Source organism: Felis catus, chromosome E2 (genome assembly GCF_018350175.1).
Source record: "Felis catus isolate Fca126 chromosome E2, F.catus_Fca126_mat1.0, whole genome shotgun sequence".
In the NCBI taxonomy this organism is placed as follows: Eukaryota; Metazoa; Chordata; class Mammalia; order Carnivora; family Felidae; genus Felis; species Felis catus.
The window spans coordinates 10783473-10794772 of record NC_058382.1 but is presented as its reverse complement, the minus strand read 5'-3'; the positions used below and the strand labels follow the sequence as shown (position 1 = coordinate 10794772).

At 54.5% G+C, this 11300-nt stretch overlaps 1 long non-coding RNA gene across 1 annotated transcript; it reads left to right on the top strand.

Annotated features, from left to right (window-relative positions):
• The first annotated feature begins 5616 nt into the window (after positions 1–5616).
• LOC109494762 lies at positions 5617–11179 on the top strand. Its single transcript, XR_002738374.2, has 2 exons — positions 5617–7389; positions 10427–11179. It is a non-coding gene; the product is annotated as an uncharacterized LOC109494762 (long non-coding RNA).
• The last annotated feature ends 121 nt before the right edge of the window (positions 11180–11300 follow it).

Genomic DNA, 11300 nt, shown 5'->3' with positions numbered 1-11300 from the left:
AGTTTCATGTAAGTTGGAGTCATCCCTGACTTTTGTTTCTCTTTCACTCCCCACATCCAGTCTGCCAGTCAATGCTAACAGTGCTACCTTCATGTTCTATCAGTGTTTGACTACTCCTTTCTGCCTCCACAGTCACCATCTGGTTCAGTCACCATCATCTTCTTCCTGGATCACTTCAGTCACCCTCTCCCTAGGCTCCTTGTTTACTCTCCAGCCACCCCCCCCCCCCAAAGGGATCTTGTTAAAACCTGAGTCGGCTCACATCAGTCTGCTCAGAAACCTCCCATGGCTTTTATCTCACTGGGAGGAAAAGTAGAAGTCCTACACTAGCCCCCAAGATCCTAAATAATATGGCCCCTTTTCTCTCTTTTCTGACCCCATTTCCTCCCACCCTTTCCTTGTTCACTCTGTTCCAGCCACACTGGCCTCCTTGCTATTCCACACATACTCCAGGGACATTCCACCCTAGGCCCTTTGCACTTGCTGTTTTCTCTGCCTGGAATGCTGTTTCCCCAGGTACCCACATGCCCACCGCCACGTCTTTCGGGTATGTACTCACATGTCATATTTCCAGTAAAGTCTCACCATTCACCTTATTGAAAATTGCAATGCCTCTTTCTCCCAGAATTCTCAGTTTCCCTTCTCTGCTTCATGTTTCTTTATGATGTGTATTATCACCTAGTGTACTGTGTGATTTACTTATTTATCTTGTTTATTGTCCATCTCCGCCCCCCCCCCCCCGCCCGCCATAATGTATAAGGTCCCCAGGATAGGAAGAATTGTCTCTTTTTGTTACTCAATGTCTAGAACAGTGCCTGGCATATAGTAGACACTTAATACCTTTTGAATGACCATGTGCTTCCTGAGAAAGATGCAGCTCCATTTCCCGGTGGTTCTGGGATGACTGGGTCAGAGAAAGAATAGTGCAGATGGGAGCAGGTGGCCGTGGCCACAGCTGCCAAGAGTGTTCAATTATATCTGGCCAACAGAGGGTCTAGCTCTGTCCCTAAACCTCTGTGGCCACTTCAGCCCTGGCCAGGAACTCACCCAACTTGTGGTTCACGTTGCCCACCTGCAGGGAGAGCAGCTGAGTAAGGTCAGAGCCTGGGTTCTCTTCCTAGCTTGTTCCTGGAACCAGGGACATCCATATATTCCCTGCTTTAGAACTCTCAGCTTCCAGTCCAGCTGAGAATGGGGTGAGGGCCAGGAGGGAGACTGCTCAACACTGGAGCTGGAACTGGGGATAAAGGTGGGGATGAGGCAGGAACGCAGTGGGGCTTGGCACGGCCAGTGGCGAAGAAAGAAGACAGAGAAGGCCATAGAGGTGGAAGGACTGAAATACGACTGGCCGGTGGAAAAGAGGCAAAAAAGAGGAAAATAGAGACAAACTGAAAGACGGAAGGCGGGAAACACATGCACATAGAAAGAGAGGTGGACAGAGAAAGAGGGCGTGCGGTAATGGGGAGAAAACGGGTCCCCCCAACATCTCTTCCGCGTAGCGTCTGTCCCAGTCTTCCGCAGCGCTTTCCTGCGACCGCAGACTGGCAAGCCCAAAAAAACCCCAAAAACTACACTTCCCAGAATACCTTGTGGTTGGCCGTTCCGGAAGTAGGTTTAGGGTCCACCAATCAGATGCCTCCGCGGGAAGCTTGAATTTCTAACTAAAGTCTGCGGGGAGGGAGGTAGCCGCGAGGCCGCCGCCCCTGCCTCCACCGGCTCCCAGGGCTGGTGCCCTTGCGGAGCCCAGCGGCTGGCTTCCTGATCTTGCAGGAGGACCAGCAGTTCCTGGGCGGCTATTTCTGGAGGGTAGATTTGGAAGTGCCTTGAAGGCTCAGCCTGGAGAGTTTCTTCATACAGGCTCTGTGTCCCCTAATAAGTTTACACTGGCCGGAGTGGATTCTGTTCGCTGCCACTCAGCGATAATGGGTACACAGGGAGGAGATGCGGAGGCGGGCGGAAACAGAAAGTGATTCAGAGAGGTACGCAGAGATCCCCCCCCCCCCCGCCCCCAGCGGAAGCCAGCAGAGAGGCAGAGCCCTGGAGGGATACAAGGAGATGAAGTTAAAAAAAAAAAAAAAAAAAAAAAAAAGAGGTGGGGGGGGGGAGAAAAAGAGCGATGGAAGGAGGCAGATGTGATGAGACAGACACCCGAGAGGTACTGAAGGTAAACTGAGGCAGAGAGAGAGACAGAGGCAAGGGCAAGGGGGCCAGAAACCATGTGGCCGAGCTCTCTCCAGAATGCTGCAACGGGGCGTTTTGGTGGAGAGGACACTTTAGAAAGACTAAGTCACAGTTGGGGATAGGAGGATGGAGGGGGACCCTGGGGAGGTCTGTACTTGCCAGACTCCCCAAGGCCTGGCCTGCTGATGGAGAGTTTTTCCAGTAGACTGTCTCTTCCCCCTCCCAGCCCCAGGCGTCAACAGCCCTGACTGAGGAAAACAGTAGCGTCCCTGAATGCACTCCCCACCTGCCTGTCACTTGCCCCGAAGCCCACTTAACTTGGGGAAGGGTGACCTGGTGGGTCAATCACCTTTGATGTCTGAGGCAGATGCCTGAGGGTAGAGCAAGACTGGAGGGGGAAGAGGAATGGAGGGAACAGAGAGACTGTCTGCAGGAGAGGGAAAAGAGAGGGGTCTGAGAGGCAGAGAGCTGGGGAGACTGACGCAGAGAGAGGGAGCCCCAGGGGCAGAGAGAAGGGGACCCGGGGAGAGAGGGGGGCGCTGAGCCAAGCACACCGGCTTTAGGATTCCAGAAACTGGACCCAGACGACCTGACTCCTCTGACTAGTTGTCCTGGCGTCACTGATGCCCCTCAGACCTCTGTGTTCTCTTCCTTTTAAGGTTGCCGGATAAAATCCAGGATGCCCAGCTGCCTTTGGATTTTAGATAAGCGACAGCTAATATTTAGTGTAAGTATAGCTCCAGCATTGCACGGGACATATTTATCCTTACGGAAATTTTTTTTTTTAATCTGAAATTCAAAGGTCACCGGACATACTGTATTTTTATATGCTACATCTGGCAACCGTATCCCCATCCCTGTCTTGTTTCTGTCTCTTGTCTGTTTCGTGTTTCTGCTTGTCTCTCCCTCTCTGCCGGTCCACCTCTACCTTCTCTGTTCTCTCCAAATGACCTTGCTCTGATGTGCTCGCTCAGAGCCACTCCGGAGACCCCCATCCCCGGACCCAGGCCCCGCTCTTCCCTCCTTCCTCCCCTGCCAGCCCTGCCTCAGGGGCCATCTCCCTCCTCCAGGAAACTCCTTCTTTTTTCTTCATCTGTCTTCTCATTGAGGCCACCCTGCACCCCTAAAATCCGCCCCCCCCTCCAGAGGAGAAGGTTTGGAGGCTTTGAGGGAGTCAGGAATCCCCCATTACTCACCTACATCCTGACCTCGTCTCCTCTCCTTTCCACCTCCTGGGTCAGAGAGGTCAGAGAGATTCCCAAAGTCACACAGCAGACTAGAGACCACACTCCACCCTCTCCCTCAAATCCCTTCGAAGTTACCAGCTTCCTGGTGGAAAAGTCCTCGACTTTTCCAGAAAATGGCCTGGCTAGGCAATATTTCTGAATACCAGGCAATACTTGTGGGCCACAGACCAGGACCAGATGTGCCTGTGGGGCCAGGAATGGTAGACTTTTGAGCATCGACTGTGTGCTAAGAGGTGCGGATGTGGCTTTGGGGCTGGCAACACGAGAACAGTGACCTGTCAGGGCCGTTGCCATGTCCCTAGGCCTGAGAACATAGCAGGTGCTCAATAAATGTCTGCGGAACAAATGAATGAATGGATGGTTGACTGAATGAATGAAAAAAAAAAAAAAACCACACCCCGAGCAGCTGAGGACTCTTCTCCACGTCTGCTACTTGCTTTCTCACTTTGTCCTCGCCTCAGTTTCCTTCCTCCTACCCCCCTCTCTCGGTTTCTGTTCTTCCCTAGAATCCTTTTATTGTTATTTTTCAGTTGGAGGGGTCTCTACAAGTGACGACCATGTGCTGAGCATCTCTTCTGTGTCAGGTACTGATGGGGTGATGCGCCCGTGGAATCCTTCTGGAATATTCCAGAAGGTAAGTACACCTTTGTAGGGTATTTTCCATACGTGGAGACTGAGACCCAGAGAGAGGAAGCCAGGCGCCCCGGTCACACCGGAACCAGCCCGTCTGGCCTCACCCTAAACCTGTCTCTCCAACTCCAATGCCATTCTTCCTCGTGCTCGGCACATCATCACCTGCCCAGCCATCTCTGACACCTCCAAAATGTAAGGGGCTTGGTATTAAACGTTTACCACAGGGGTTGCAAACTCAAATGTGTCCAGGGGCCAGGCAGGGGACACAAAAACAGAGTGTAGGGTGGGGGAGGGGCGGATGCTGCCTGCCCTGGATGAGGGGTAGTGACTGGCCCACTCCAGCCAATTCTGGCCACGTGGCTATCACCAGAGATGGCGCATCTGATGCCTCAGGAGGGTCCTGCCACCCACATTTTCGGAAGTCTGCCAAGGTTTAAATGCTGGCACCAAATTCACACAAACCGCTGTTCGGGCCCAACGAGATTGCGTGTGCACCAGACAGGCCTGCTGGCCGATGGTTTGCAACCTCTGAATTGGTGTTAGTCCCGCATGCCAGGTTCTGTGCTAAGGAAGAATCTCCAGATTTCCAGGAGAATCTATGCTCCATGAAGGCAGAGCTATCTGGGTCTGTTTTGTTAACCGCTTTATCTCCAGCACCCAGAATGGTGCCTTATAGATTGTACGTGCTCAGTATTTTTTTTTTTTTTTAAGCGGATGGTGTATTGAATCCTAGTATCGACCGTAGAAATAACATTAAAAACGTCTCCGTTTCATACATAGGGAGATGGAGGTTCTGAGGGGCAAGGGCCCAGGGTTACATAGCAGCACTGGGATCTGAATCCAGATCTTACCTGACTCCAAAACCGTAACCCCAGGCTATCCTGACTCTGCTCGGGGCTGTGCGTTTGCAATGCTGTGCGTGTGGACTTGGGTCCAGGAGCGTCTTTGGTCGCCGTCTTGCTGACTATATGTGGTGCAGGTAGTGGCGTCGACCCTCCAGATTGGACACTGAGCCCCCCCCCCCAACCTAAACCTGGATGCTGGCTCCCCTCTGACACATTTGCTCTGGGTGCTGGCCCAGTCCAGAGAGAATAATCCACCCCTCCCCTCTTTCCCCCTCCTGAGCCCATCCTCAGGGGTCCCCCCACCCCCTCCCCTGGATACCCAGAGCCCTCGAGGGAAAGGGGGAAAGAATTTAGGATGAGGGTGGAGGTGTGGGGAGGAGGGAGAGGGAAGGGGATGGGTTAAGAAGGAGTGTGTGATGTCAAGCAAAAAAGACAACATTAGACACAGATGCTGAGATGGCGTTTATCGCGGCAAAAAAAGGTGAAGTCGCCGAGGGAGGGGGGGAGGGGTGTGGTGGGGGCCGGGGTGGGGGCCATGGAAGCTAATACATGGTGCACTAGGTCACACGACGGACACTGGGGGTGGTGGGTGGGGGGGTGGGCGTGGCCCAGGCATGGCAATGTGGGGAGGGGGAGGGGAGAGGGCAGTGGGCCCCAGCCAGGAGCTTCTGGAGGTGGTGGGGGGGGGGAGGTGGGGAGGTGGGCGGCTTCTCTGGTCGCAGAGGATGGAAGGAATCAGTTAGAGGGGGTTGAATGGAGGCACTGGAGGCATGGCCACATGGCGGATGGTCTGGGCCCAAGACATGGAATGTGGGAATGTGGGACAGCAGGCAGCGGCCAGCTTTGGGCTTGGGCCTTTAATGTAAGGATTGGGGATACCCAAGGGACCTCACAGGTCCTCCAATCCCCCCATTGTCCAAGAGCGAGAACAGGCGTGGGAGAAGCTAGCTTAAGGTCCCCAGTAAGGATTTAGCGGTCTGTTCTCCATAGACAGTCATCCCCTCGCCTCCACTCTCCTACCCTGTCTGTCCCAAACAGAGAAAGGGGCAAAGAGAGATGCTAACTCCACCATTATCTCACCGAGGCTCCCCAGGGAACCTGGAGGACCAACCCATTTCATAGATGGGGACAACCGAGACATCCCGTCAGACTACACCTTTGCCACGCCTCTCCCACCTCCCCGTGGAGGGGATCGGTGCACCGCATTCCTCTGGGAGTAATACTGATATCTTGAAATCCTCGGCACTGGGGGCAGGTGAGAGGACCCACCTTGGGATTCTCCCAAATGTAACCGGAATGTGGGCCATGCCTCCAGGGGCCTGAGATGTCAACACAAAGAAAAAAAATGACTCCCCACGTCCCCTGGCTCAAACCCAGTACAAAAGTGACTATTTACAATGAAGGGGTGGGGAGTGTGGGGGGAGGGCACAGATAAGACTGGGGCCGGAGTCAGCGCTCCGCGTGCAGGAGGCCACGCCCCTGGCCCCGCCTTTGAAAGGGACAAAGCCAAACAGCAGAGATATTTATAAAGGGTCACTCTCCCCAGGGCGGGGAGGACCCTAAGGTGAGGGATGGGGTAGGCCATGGGATGGGGTGCGGGTGGGGAGGCATGGGCGGTGGGAGGAGATGGAGGAAAGGTAGCTGCTGCCCCTCGCCTCCCCCCTCCCCCTCGCCGGACACACAGTTTTCCGTGGGATGAACACAGAAAGGGTTAATCAAAAAGAGTTCGATGAGCGAGTCTGACGGTCGAGTGGGGCGGGCTGGAGCAATGAGGCCGCAGGTCCCGGTGGCCGGTGGTGATGGAGTCACTTAGAATATGAGAGGTTGGTGGTTTTGGGGGGGTGGGGTAGGGAGGAGGAAAGGTGTGCGGGAGGGGGATTAGGCGGTCCCCCCACTTATCTCTGAGAGACAAGAATGTCCTGGACTGGCTGAGAAGGGGTTAAAAAACAGCAAACCCCCCCCCCCCAGAGATGTACCCCATCTCCCTCCCTGCCACCCAGCAATCCCCAACGCGACTGGCAGGGGCCACTGAGACGGACCTGACACACACCAGCCGCGGCGCCACCGAGAGAAACCCCTCCACCACGGCGTCCAGACAGCTGACTGCAGTGTAGAGGGATCAGATAGCAGGGCTGGGTGTCGCGACTCCACGAGAGCCGTAAACTTGGGTCCCCGGCCCTCGGTGCCCCAACTTGGGCATCGCGATCCCGTCCTCCCCATCGTGACATCCGGTTCAGGCTTTCGCGATAGCCGGCCTCGGAGTTTCAAAGTCGGCGCGGGGCAGGGGCGTGGCCAACAGCGAAGGCCTGCCGGGCTGTCGCGAGAGGTGGGCACCCAATCAGCAGCCTGGACGCCCCCAATAGCCAGCCTCGTCGCCGCTCTTAGTTAATACTTTTTCCCCACGGCTCCGCGTATCACGACCTCGAGTCCCGGTCTTGCCACAGCGACCATCAATGCGGGGGAATCCCCTCACTTTCCAAACGGTAGGCCACCAATCAGAAACGAAGTAAGGAGGGTGGGGGGTGGAGAAGTAGGCAAGAGAAACGGAAAGAGGGGAGAGTGCGGGACTTGGGGGTTAAGAAGGGGAGAAGAAATACCACTCCGAAAAGTGGTGCCATGTTCTTCCAAGTCTAGGTCCCCAACGGTCTCTAAGTCTGACTCTTACCAAACTCCGCTTGGGATACCCATAATTCCCACCTACAGGTCCGGGGCAGGCTAGGGCAGATAAAGGTGGCACACGATCTTCACCTTCTGATCCCCTAATAATTATTGCAGTGAAGCCTCCTTGCCCATGCAGAGATGGTTGGGACAGGGCGGAAGAAGGTGGCTGGGGCAGGTTGGCTCAGAGGCCCCTGAGACGGGGGATGAAGGAGGTGAATTTGGCACGTTGAACCCCTTCTCGTTAAGTGCTTTGAGGTCCTTCTCTGGAATCCAGCTGGCACCCGTCCCTCGAGGCCAACAGAAGAGGGGTTGAGCTTGTCCCCTCCTCCCCAATTTCTACAGAATTGCCTGAAGGAGGCAAAGTGGGGTTCTCCCCGGCTGGTGGAATTTGGGGGATCCAAAAGGTTAGGGGTTAGCTGAGAGGGAGTTTTTTTTTTTTTTTCTTTCTTTTTTTTTTTTTTTTTTTTTCTTACAAAGATTCTAAGAAAAACTCAGGGTGGGAGGGGTGAGGAAGGGGGACCCAATTTAGCTAAGTGTCCACAGACTTTTTCAATGCCTCTTAGGGACCTCCTCAAAGTGAGATGGCTCCATTTCTCTCCTCTCTATCTGAGGTTCCCTCCCCCCAGAGCGGCTCAGTTCTAAGGAAGTTTGGCACTTTTTTTTTTTTTTTTAAATTGCTGGGGGAATGGGGGAGGGGAGAGATTTGAGAGGGTTGAGAAGAGGGCAAAAGACAGATTTAGACAAAGATAGAGACAGGACAGGTAGTGATGGGAGCCACAAGGAGAAAAAGGTAGAAAGCCATAGGGAGCCCAAGAAAGAGAGAGGGAAGTTCTGGGGGAGGATGTTGGGAGCTGGAGGGCGAATGGGGAGTTACAGGGAGACAGTTTAATGCAGCAAACACTTATTAAGCACCTACTGGGTGCTGAAGAGCAGGGTGCAAGGAGGCCACTCAGAGTCTCTGAGATCTGATTGGCTGACAGGGAAGAGGAGAAAAAAAAAGAGGCGGTGGGTTTTTCAATGATCCCCATCCCTGACCCCACATCTGTGTCCCCTCTGGACACACTGCAGCACGAAAGATTGAGGTCAGAATGCAAAGAGACTTTCAAGGGTTGGGGAGGATGGTGGAGGGGGTTTCCTAGGGTAAAAATGGAGAAAGGTGTGTGGCTCTCCACTCACCAATCTGGTGAGTGAACTAGCTCACTGAGCTAGCAAACTACCTTTCAGATACCCCTGGCTGGTGGGGTAGGGGGGTCCCCGAGAAATGTGAATAGGGAGAGGGTTGTCACACACATACCCCAGGGGGACGTTTTTCGGGAGGCCCAGCCTCCAGAGACGTGTCTGTGTGACAGGACTACTGGGTCCTGCTGATTGGGACCCGGACCCCCTTGAAAGGGGCTATAGAAAGCATCTGACAAACCAGGGCAGCTGAGGATGCAAATGATATGCAAATTAGCGCTTTCAAATCCCACCTCCCCACTCCCAGACCGAGTTTTACCTCTCCCTGGCTCCTTCCCCTCCTCATGGGGGCCTGGGGGGCCGTAGGGGGATATTCCAGCTAGACACTGCAATACCCACTATGGGTGGAGATAGTGCGAAATACTGTAGGGTCTTTTGAGAGGTGGAGGGGAGCAGTGGCCCACAGGGCCACCTCCACCTCCAACCCCAAGAGCCCCCCCCCCCCGCCCCCGCCCCCTGCAGAAGATATGTACAAAGTTACATCAAGAATTGGTTTGGCACTGGAATCTCCATCTGGGTTCAGTCTGGAGACTAGGGGTGGGGGCAGCAGCGATGGGAGGTGGGGGATGGGGAAATGGGGCCTGCCCCCCACCCTGGAGATGAAGAGGGCATGGAAAAAAGTCACCCTAGTGCCCAAGCTACAGCCTCCCATTAGGTGGAAGGGGCGGGGTGGGAAATTCAGTGCAAGGTACCTTGAAGGCTATTGCTTTCTAGGGATTTTCACATTTTGATTTGGGGGTGGCTCTCTAGCGAGGGGCAGGGGTCTCCCAGGCTTTAGGGGTGGGAATTGTCTCTGGCTTTTCTTCTCTCGTGCGGGAGAGAGACGAGGAGGCCTGATTCCCCCAAAGCCATGGGACAGAGAAGGGTCTGGAAGACCTAGGAGGGGAACAAATGGGGGAGAGGATGGGCATGGGTGCCCCTCCCCCAGAGATGCTGATGATGGAACCAGGGCACTGGGGGCCCTGCTTTGGGTTGGAGGGAGCGGAGGTGGTCTCCAAGGGAAAGGGGGAGATGGGCGAGGGTAGAGGTGGGTCTCAGCTATTCTAAGTCCATAGCGTTGTCAGGCCCTGAAATCTCAGCCCGCCAACAAGGCCTTAGAGCAGACCACAGCCGCAGTGCTCAGGGAAGCCACTCCCAAACCATCTCTCCGGGCTGCCTGGCTTGGCAGACTCCATCAGAAAGAACATTCTAGCGCCTCAGGGCCCGTGGTGAGAGAGCACCAAGACACTCGGATCCCTCCGATACTGCTAAAGCACTCCAGCGTGCTGGAAACCACAAGCCAATCTAAGCTCTCAGACCACACGGAGCATTCCAGCTCAAGGGACCCGGCCGTGGCTCACTGAACTCTACACTGGGGTCATGATGGCCCGACAGAGCCACCACACGTTTGGCTCACCAGACTCAATGGAACAAAGCCACGCGGACACGAGCATGCACACAAGAGGCGGGGTGGGAATGGGGGTCTTTAACAGCAGTTTTCACCAGCTCCATCTCCCACCCCTCGCTGCCAGGTGGGTTCACAGACTTGGCGTGTTCGGATAGAGGTGACCCTGACAATACTGGGTCTTTTTCCTTAGAGTCCTCCAGATAAGATCCAAGTCCCACCCCTCATTCTCCTCCTAGGAAGACCCCCGGGCCACGACCCACCAAAGAGGGGTGCGAGTGGAGAAGGAGTGTCAGCGACTGGCCATGGCCCAGTACAGGAAGTGCATGCTCCATCCCAGTGACGTCACGGGAAATACCCTGGAGATCCCACAGGAAGTACTTGCCCCCATGATATCCCTGAAGTAGCCTTCAAGGACGGCTCACTGAGACATCATAGGAAGTACCTGTCTCTTCTGTCATCACAGGAAGTGACCTCTGGGGAGCTGCTTCCCGTGACATCATAAGGAGTGCCAGAAGCACCCCAGAAAGTACTTGACTCAGTGACATCCCAACAGAGACCTTCATTCCCATCACTCTAAGTAAAACCACCGAAGATGCCACCGGAAGTTGTTCCAGCCCGTCGCAAGAGTCATGCCCACAGGACTGGACCAATCCCAGAGCCGGCCTCATTCCCAGCAGGCACTGCACACCGTTCCCCCACCATAACAACCTGACAACAGAACAGTGAACAGTCCCACCTAGAAGGGGCAATTCCAAGAGGGGTAGAGCCGCTGAGAAGATCTGGGAACTCTGGGGTCCCTGCTCCGAATACCCCATTTCAGCTCAGATTCCTCGGCTACCTCTACTCCCATCCCTTCCTTCAGATCTGGAACCGAAAGCAGGAGAGGTGGGGTGTTGTTTTGGGGAGGCCCCTCATTCTAGGTGGCCCAGAGGCTCCCTCCCCTCCTCCCATATGGAAACAAAAACTTCTAAAGGTGAGGGGGGGGGGGCGGAAATCCTTACCAAAAAACCAAACCAAAACAAACCAAAACAAACAAACAAAAAAAACAAAACAAAAAAGTAGAAGAAAAGGAAAATAAAAAGAAAAAAAAAAGGAGGGAAAGAAAGAGAA